At 40.6% G+C, this 8,998-nt stretch overlaps 1 long non-coding RNA gene across 1 annotated transcript; it reads left to right on the top strand.

The window, feature by feature from the left end:
- The first annotated feature begins 8,204 nt into the window (after positions 1–8,204).
- LOC110071268 (uncharacterized) lies at positions 8,205–8,769 on the top strand. Its single transcript, XR_013542057.1, has 2 exons — positions 8,205–8,385; positions 8,526–8,769. It is a non-coding gene; the product is annotated as an uncharacterized LOC110071268 (long non-coding RNA).
- The last annotated feature ends 229 nt before the right edge of the window (positions 8,770–8,998 follow it).

An 8,998-nucleotide genomic window follows, 5' to 3' on the forward strand; every position in this document is an offset into this window, starting at 1 on the left:
TGTTAGATGTGTATCCTTTGGGAAAACATTTCACAGTTCTGAGACCACCCGTTCATCTCAGTTGGTTTTGACACCTGGAAAAAGGCCTCTGAAAAGAGTGCAGACAGGTAGCAATGTAAAACTACAGGTGACAGAAGTACAGCCATAAATGACATTTATTGGTAATCTGCAGGCCTCCATTTTTAACAACAAATTATATGCAGAAATGTCCATATTTATCTCTTTCTTAAAGGAGCCATAAAATCTCATGCCTCAGAAACCCACAATGCAGAGAAAATTAATGTATATAACAGCATGATAGCCAGCTATAAATACTGTATCTAATTAACTAATTTCAGCCAACAAACAAAAGGAGTACAATTGTCCCATTTGGATTACTGTAATACGCCATATTTGGGGCTGCCTTTGAATATGTGCTGAATCTTCAGTGGGGCTAAAAGGCTGCAGCCAGGCTGTTGATTGGAGTCATTTATGGTAAAGAAAGAAAGAAAGAAAGAAAGAAAGAAAGAAAGAAAGAAAGAAAGAAAGAAAGAAAGAAAGAAAGAAAGAAAGAAATTTATTTGCTACAACTACTTCACTGGTTACTGGTTTATTTCTGAGCCCAACTCGGAATGCTACTTATGAGTTATAAGCCTTTCACAGTTTGGATCCAGGTATCTAAGGGACCAAGCATGTCTCTGCTTGGTTTTAAGGTTTTCAGTAGTGCCCTTTCTTTCTGTCCCATCACTCTCAACAGGCTCATTTGGTGAGCAAACCAGAAAGGACCTTTTCATGGGAGACTAGGCTGCCTTAACCCAACTGTCCTTCCACCAGCAGGCAAAGACCTTTTCGTTTTGATGGGTCTTTGTCCACAGATTGACTGGTGAATAAATTTTCCATGGAGTGTGTTGTTCTTTTTGTTGTTTTAAAATAGCTTTTAAGCTATAGTATATAAATTTCTGTTTACCTGGTGTGTAGCTGGTTGTGTTTCTCAGAGATATATGTTTCTAAATTTACATTGTAAGCTATGACAAGGGAGAAAGTTGAGATATAAATTAAATAAATACATTGATTGTAAACCCTCCTTCTTACCATTAAGCATGGGATCTTTGGATTTTTGGACTACAGATCCCATCATTCTCCATTCTACCTGACAGGTTAATCTGGAGCCTAGCTAAAATGGCTTCCAAACCTAGTATAGGCCTAGCCCTGCCCTAGCTTCCTGTTGAGAAAGGAAGCTCCTCACTGACATAAACTAGGGCAGCGTTCGACCTGTGCTAGGCCTTTTCTGCATGTAAGCCGCATTTAGGTGTCTGTAGGCATGGGCCTGTCAGACAGAATGGACAATTATGGGATGTTTAGTCCAAAAAAATCCATGGGTCTGTCAGGTGGAACACTCAGAATGGAGGATGATTATGGGATTATACTCCAAAAAAATTCAAAATTTCCATGCTTACTTACCATAAAAATACTTTGCTGGTAATTACAGTGGGGTCTTGACTTGAGAACTTAATCCGTATTGGAAGGCGGTTCTCAAGTCAAAAAGTCTGTAGGTCAAGTCTCCATTGACCTACAGTGCATTGAAAACCGATTAATTCCGTAACAGGCCGTTTTTGTTCCATTTTGGTTTTTTTCTGGTCTGTAAGTCAATTCTCAGTCTGCAAGTCAAACCTAAATTTTGTGGCCAGAGAAGTCTGTAACTCAAAAAGTCTGTAAGTCAAGCCGTCTGTAAGTCAAGGGTCCACTGTAGTAAGGGAGTCAAGGATATCTGAGTTTGTCTTTAGTAGAACTTGGTACATTACCAGCTAAAATCCTGTTGTACAGTTAAGCAAAAGGTGTACTTTTTAGAACGATACGATAACTTTATTATGGTCAAGGACCAGCAAAGTACTTTTTAGAAGCAAACTGCTGTAAATTAAGAAATCTCCATATGCATTATCTGTTACACACCAACAGATAGATAACTGTGGGCAGCAGTTAATGTTTACGGAGATCTCTTAACTTAACAGCAATTCACTTTGAAAAGTGACTGCCTTACAGGAATATTGGCCATTTTGTTACATGCAGGGAATTGTTGTAATAGCTCCTGGAGATGGTACAAGTTTGTTCTATTACAAATTATTAATATATTTGCATTAATTGTTCCTTAATTCCTTCTCTCCACATCAGAAAGCCCATACTTAGAGGTTATCCCTCCAACTTCCAAACCCAACAGGCACTTAGCCATTGCTATTCCCAGCCCAGAAAATGGATCTTTGGTTCATAATGGATTCTTTCTCCAAAGGAAAACACACGTAACACATACAATTTCCTCCAAAACACTGAAAAGGTAAGTCTGTAATTTCCAGGAGCAGCTTTACAGTATAGCTGAAACTTTAGGGCATGCTAAAAATATGGGTCTTCATCAAGGATGGGCAACTTCCAGAAGTCTGGATGCTGCATATGTCCTACCCTGGAAATGTCTCAACTGCAGCATCCAAAATACCTGGTTTACAATCTTTGTAAGTGGGGATGGCCCTCTAGTGGCCACTTTTTTAAAAAATGCATTGGGTGGGGTTAGGTGGAAGCCCAAGCAGTGCAGACTCCAGAGGCTCCCGAATTCATGGCAAAATTGCCCAGACCCCTCTAAGAGGGCACAAGGAGATTTTGAAACCTTGGAAATGACAGTGGGGTGCTGGAATTCTGCATTTATGTTGCTGGAGAGCGGTATGCGGCTCATAGGCCACATGTTGCCCACCCCCTCCATACTGTGCTCTAGAGAGCAGCCATTCTCAATGGGGCCCATAGGTCCTCCTGAGGGGCCCTGGCACATTTGAAGGGGCCACAGACTGGAAACAATTCTTCATATATCACCTTGTAAAGTTTGCTACAGGACTTACCCAGTCCTGATTCAGCCTGTATTTCTTTCATGTTGTGTTTATGTCCATTGCCAAAAAAAAAGTTGAGAATCGCTACTCTAGAGCTATAGCAGGACAGAGCACAAACACTGTCAGAAATTATATTATTAACATTCCCGGGAGCATTATTAGTCTTTTGTTGACATTCTTGTTACATCGTAGTATAAAGAATACCACTGCCCCAAATAACATATTCCAACTAATGTGTTATTTTGTAACATGTTACTTCAAAGTTCTAGTTTTAAGTCAGTAGTCCACAAGAGCACAACCTTCTCTTCTTCTATGTGCTGACTTTTAGATGCTCATAACCATAATCACATACCTAATCTGCCTGCCTTTAGGGCCACTTATATTAAGATTTTAATGGGGTTGTGTTAGAGATACACCCTGATTAGGAGTGAAAACCATAATGTTTGGGGGGACGAATGGAGTTTTGAAGATTTTGTGAATATTTCAGAAATGCACATGAGAAAAACAAAGACAATCACAGTCTGTTTCCATGGCATGCATCTGGTTCGGAAAAGATTTATGTGCATATCCAAATATTATTGCTTTAATGGATACACAGCACCAGCTTGTAACATGTTCCACTTAAAATCATAACATGTGAAGTTTCTCTTAGGCTACTGATAAAGCAGTGCAGGATGCCATTTTAATTTCTATAAGGTCATCAGTGTAAGTAATCCTTAAGCCAGATGTTCCATTTTTCGCTAAGGCAAATTGAATGGGGAAAAAAGCTATATTAGTGAGCATGTCAATTCAATTTTAAAATGGTCTCCTCTGCTTTCTCTACCCCATTAACAACCTTCAGGCCTTGGCATGTGGCCATTTCAGTATATGTCAAGCATAGGATAAAGCCTGTTGTCTTGACTAGTGCCTCTCTCCTTTGGCCTATGGTGTTAATGGGAGCAGCAGAATGCAATTTGTTTTCACCGTAGTGGCATTTAAAATGGTGTTGGAAATGTATTCAGAAAAGACACGGAGAGGGGAAGCTGGGGAAATCATAACCTGGGTTCAAGCGTGTGCAGTACACTCTAGTCAAACTATCATTGATACTGATAATAATTTGTTTTTGGGTTAAAATGAGAGGTGGAGTACTATTGTTTCAGATCCAGAGGAGCAGACTCATATGGAAGATACAAACCATCTGATTGTGGCTTCACGTATACAACCTTGGCTGTTACACCAAGCCAGAAGCTACTCTTTTGCTTATTTACCTAGTGCCAACAGAGAGGAATACGTACTCCCTATGACAGGCCCATCAGCACACCTTTTAGAGTTTGAGCCAGTGTATTTACTTGAAGAAAAGGCCCTTTTCACACACAAATTAGAACTGCAGCATAAATCAAAATAAGGTCACCATCCCCAGTACTTGAGCCTTAACTCCATCAAATCCAGTCAAGCCTGTTTAGGGTGGGAATGGCCGGAATCCTCTTGGTTGTTTCACACCATCATCAGTGCAGTGGTCAGTAGCAAATTGGTGCCAGTTAAGTAATTGTCACTTGTATTCATTGTCGCACGCTGGATCATATGACTAGCCCGCAACAAGGAATACAAGCAGCGAGGTGCTAGCTAGCAGCAATTTGCCACAGTGCTTTATACCATTCCATTTATGCTATTACAGCGCGCAAATCGCCAACACGATTCTGGGCACTTACTGTTCTTTCTATTGCCTATACCTAACATGTAGGACGTGTGTTGAAAAGCCTGCCTCTGCATGCCTGTGCCTGGATCGAGACAAATGTGTGTCAAAGCTTCACTATGCAAATTATTCTCCCTTAACCTTGTCCTCCTACAAAGCAAAAACACTGTGTGCACTTCTACATCAGTGGGCTGAAGCAGCACTGAAAGAGGAGACTCCACTATAGCTACAGAGTACTGCCACCAAGTGATAAATTCTTCTAAGTACCCAGCATATTATATAGAAGTATATTATACTGCAATAAGTAATTCAAAGGAAGTTCTCTGTTTTCATATTACTTCTTGAGATTTTTAACTGTACAGCCTGCCCAATCTTAAGGAACAAGGTAATTCTAATGCTTATTTTCCTAACTTAAATCACATTTCTCCTATATCCCTAATGTTCCACTTTCTGCACTGTTGTGCCCCTGCCTAACTCCATTTCTTTCGTCCTTTCTTTATGCCAGTGATGATGTAGCCAGCCAGCCAGCCAGATACATCAATAGTGCCCCGCAATACTTCTGTTTGGTTGTTATTATCATCCAATGTTCAGTCTCTCTATGACTGACCTTCTCATGCTTCTTAAACTCGTATCTTCTCATTCACATTTTAATCCATTGTCACAAAACATAGCCCAGTTTTCCCTTTCATTCCTTTTTCTCCTTAAACCCCCCTCAAATTCAGTTCATTGCCAAATCTTTGTGTTTCTCTCCCATCTAAAACAAACATGCACCACATGTGGCCCTCTAGAGTTTGTTGGACTGTAGCTCCCATCCACCCTTGCCAGCATAATCTATAGTAAGACATCACAGAAGCCACAATTCAGCAGCACCAGAAAGTCTGCTTTATAATATTATTATTAACTACTACTACTACTACTACTACTACTACTACTACTACTACTACTACTACTACTACTACTACTACTACTACTACAAAGCATGTCCCTTCCTCTCTGTTCCTCTCTGGACATCTCTTAAATAATAACTGCATGCTGTCTAGTCAATTCTGACTGGTGTATTACCTTCTTCCCAAGTTTTTTTAGGTAGAGAAGTGGTTCACCATTCCCTTCTTCTGAGTACATCCTGAGACTGTACAGCTTGCCCAAGGCTTTCTCCTGGGATGCGCAGTGCAGGATCGAATTCTGGCTCCGTAACTAGATACCTAATTCACTAGGTTATTTAGTCAGCAGGAAATCTCTTATGTTGTTTTCCCTCTGGTCCTCCATCACATTCAAAGCTCTGTTGCAAAATGATTCCCCTCCCAGCATTCAGACCATGAAGCACCAATCACTCCTTGGCTTCCTGTCTGTTCTTGGATCTTAGATGAGCAACCTTCAAAGCTCTCCATGACCTTGTCTCATATTTTCTGTCTTTGCTCATATCCCGACACATCCCTTCCTCCACTCTTTGCTCATCCAACTCAGAGCCTGGAAGTAACATGTTACAAGTAATCATGTTACCTGAAATGTGCCACCTTTGGGGTGGTAATCAAGTCACATTCCTGTTGCAAACTATTGTAAAAATAGGTAACTATTTTACTTTTTAGCACAACAAATAAAGTTCCTCCCTTCTTTCTAAAATATTGTTTGAAGGAGGAACTGGCACCATTTTGACCCATTTTTTCCACATATGCAGTTTTGTAAAATATTAGTATTCATTAAAAACAACTGCCTAGCACTCTTACCATCACAAATAAGGGGAGAAATAACAAGCAAAGCCTAGCATGTCCCTTTTTAAAAGTAACATCACAAGCCTTAGTTTGATCTCCCCCACTTGCAAACATCCTAAGGCCCCCCTGAACCTGGAAACTGCCTCCTTGAAGGCTTCCACACATCACTTCCTATGTTTCTTTGAAACAACACTAGAAATTCCAGAATGACGTGCCTGGTGGCAGTGAGTTCCACAGGCACATAATCAATCTGCAGGGCTCCCTTTGAAAAACTTTTCTCTTGAATGAAAATAAAAATTGTGGGGAGTTGGTAGCTGCAGCATACATTGGATAACTGCCACATGTACAGAGCTCAGTGTCCCTTTTAAGCAGAGCTGGGAAAAGTTATATGACAGGACCATACATACAGCTGTGTCTTTTAAAGAAGGTAATGGTTAGGAGCCTCAGGGATGATGGCTAGAGATCTACAACTGCTATCCCACAGAGCCTGCTACCTGAGGCAGTTGCCTCGTTCTGCCTAATGATACGGTCTGCTTTGCCCACTTGATGGTGTGAAGATTTCAGACAGAAAACACAAATCAAAACAAAAGATGTTGTGGCACCTTAAAGACTGGCTGCTATATTTTGATGTAAGCTTTCGTGGAACAAGCCCACTTCTTCAGACATAAGAGTGAAAAGACAGAGACTGCAAGGTAACGAGCGTTTGGGCAAGTATGGCTCTGAGATAGAGGAACAGAGGTGTTTGTTTTCAGACAAATTACTCACAGGCAGAGATTTATGATTGCTTGAGTTATTTTGACATCTGTAAAACCCACTAACTTTCCAAGTCACACACAAAGCCTCTTACCAAATCTTTCAGAAACTGCACTTTATTCTGGATGAATGACCAATTTGTTCCTGCAAACATTCAAGGAAATACATAAGGAGATTCAACTACCACAGATCACCCTGTAGACAGCTTAACTGGATATTGCAAAATAATAGTCTCAACAAGACTTTTAAAGTCAGAAAAAAGAAGAAACCATTTCAATCGGCAATAGTCTTTCTTTTCTTTTGTTTTTAAATCCCCACCTGCTTGGCTTGTCCTTTAAGTTTACTTCATCATCATGGTTTAAATACACTGCTGCACATTAATTTTGCAAAGAGCAAAAATCAGTTTTACATGTATACGCTACCACTGCCTGAGAGGGAAAGAGAATTGTCATTTTAGTCGAGAAGTGTCTGTGTGTTTATCCAGGAAAAAGCATTATATTGCTTTTTACCAAATGCTACAGTATTAGAAGAACTCCTTTGATCAGATGGCTGCTTTTCACACACATACAAAGAGGGAGAGGGAAGGAGTTTTAAGACTAAGGACTCAGCAGAATGGCAAACTAAAACTACAATTAAATCTCTCCCCCTCAACAACTCCCCCCCTTCCAATGATAAATGTTACATTGCTGAATTCACAGAAGGCAAGTACAAGCCTTCTTTTTAAAAGATTGGCACTTCAATCCTAAACACATTTGATTGGAAGGAAGGAAGTGCTGCTTATTTCGTTGGGCTCGTTTCCAATTAAGTCTGCTTAGGATCACATACTTATGATGCTGTTACCAATGGCAACTTATCCTGAGATGGTATTCAATGCTGGAGCAGCTGTGTCCCTCCTCCTCTGAATACGGGGACATCAAAATTCAAAGCAACACAGTTTGCCTCAGTGATGATTATCCAGTCATTTGACTTGTTTAACTATTTTCTTCCACCTTTATATAACACCTTTCTCCTTCTTCAGCCACAGAAGGAACATAAAATAATTAAATAATATAATGATACCCATAAAAAGGTAAGCCCCTCCTTTTTTAAGTATAATTTTTTTGTTGTTTACTTGCACATCCCCTGGACTGCCAGAAAGATGAACAAGTGGGTCTTAGAACAAATCAAGCCTGAGCTATTTCTGGAGGCAACGATGATGAAACCGATGCTGTCCTACCTTGGGCACATCATGAGAAGGCAAGATTCTCTGGAAAAGACAATAATGCTGGGAAAGGTTGAAGGCAGCAGGAAAAGAGGAAGACCAAAGACAAGATGGATTGGCTCCCTAAAGGAAGCCACAGGCTTTTGAGTTTACAAGAGCCAGACTGTTGAGAAAAGGACATTTTGGAGGTTGCTCATTCATAGGGTTGCCGTAAGTTGGAGGTGACCTGATGGCACATAACAACAACCAGGAAATAAGGAGACAAGTAAAAAATGCTACATGCTGCTTTCCCAACATGGCTTCAGACAAATGTTTAAATTTGTGATATATGTGCGTTTACACAGGGATCATGGAGTGCAGCAAAAGGTGCAGAGGCACTTATGGTGCAGATTGGCATCCCCAAGGATAACCCATGTTACATATGCCATTCACAACTTGGAATTGGAAGTGGGAAAGAGAAAGAAAAACTAAGGAGGACTCTGTCTTGGTGGCAATGGAGAAAAGGAATACGGTATACTACTTACCTTAGAAATGAACCATCCTTGCCTTTCCTGCTGCAAAGTCGTTAATTAAATCACTTTTTGTGTGTGTGGCTACAGCACCATTTATTTCAGATCAAGGGAAGAGGAAGGAGGGGAAGTGGTGGAAGAGACAGGATGGACACGGTGTAGGGAAGAGCAGGCTCCCTGCGTTGCCCTTTCAAGGAAGCAAGGAGCATCAACTTGTGCAGCCATGTTGGGACACAGACCAAGGTCAGGGAGTGTGCGAGCATCCCTATCTAGCAACATAGATACTGTAGATACTTTTCATTGAATCA

This window comes from Pogona vitticeps, chromosome 2 (genome assembly GCF_051106095.1).
Source record: "Pogona vitticeps strain Pit_001003342236 chromosome 2, PviZW2.1, whole genome shotgun sequence".
Classification (NCBI taxonomy): Eukaryota; Metazoa; Chordata; class Lepidosauria; order Squamata; family Agamidae; genus Pogona; species Pogona vitticeps.